Here is a 615-nt window from a genome sequence, read left to right as displayed (position 1 = left end):
TATGAAAAAAACGTACCAGAAGAAACGCAGTAAAACAAAGTTATATTTCTGTCATAAAAAACAACTGTGTTCTTGTGTTCATCGTTAAAACTTGATAAGAATAATGATACTAGTAACGCCATCTAGAAAAAACTATAGGAACTGGATAAAACCCCCGCCGATTAAAATTTAACCGAATCATATTATTAGTATTACCATCAAATGCAAATATATCGTCTATAACTAGCTTTCCAATTTTAATTTATGCTGTGTTACATTTTTATTCGTAATACACCGACAAAACGTCAGGTGTCTTACTTAAATATAAACCACATTGATGATTCCGTAGTGTGTGCTTGAAGCAATAGCTAAGAGATGGCGCTGTATCTACAATAACTTGTATTTGTCACGCCCAAATATAACTAAACAACGCTATCTTAGACGATTACGCGACATTGTGAAATAGAATGTTATTTTTTAATAATCCATAACAGTTTTCAAGTCATGACATTTGAAGCAGAATTTCATTAGCGACTTTTTCCTTTGCAATAATATTGCAATAAGAAAATGACGTTTGTTGTGTTTCTAGTCTTTTTCAATTAATTATGTTGGAGGCGCTGTCTCATTCTTTCTATA

Source organism: Vanessa cardui, chromosome 15 (genome assembly GCF_905220365.1).
Source record: "Vanessa cardui chromosome 15, ilVanCard2.1, whole genome shotgun sequence".
Classification (NCBI taxonomy): domain Eukaryota; kingdom Metazoa; phylum Arthropoda; class Insecta; order Lepidoptera; family Nymphalidae; genus Vanessa; species Vanessa cardui.
The sequence above is the reverse complement of the archived record's forward strand: the minus strand, read 5'-3'. Positions refer to the sequence as shown.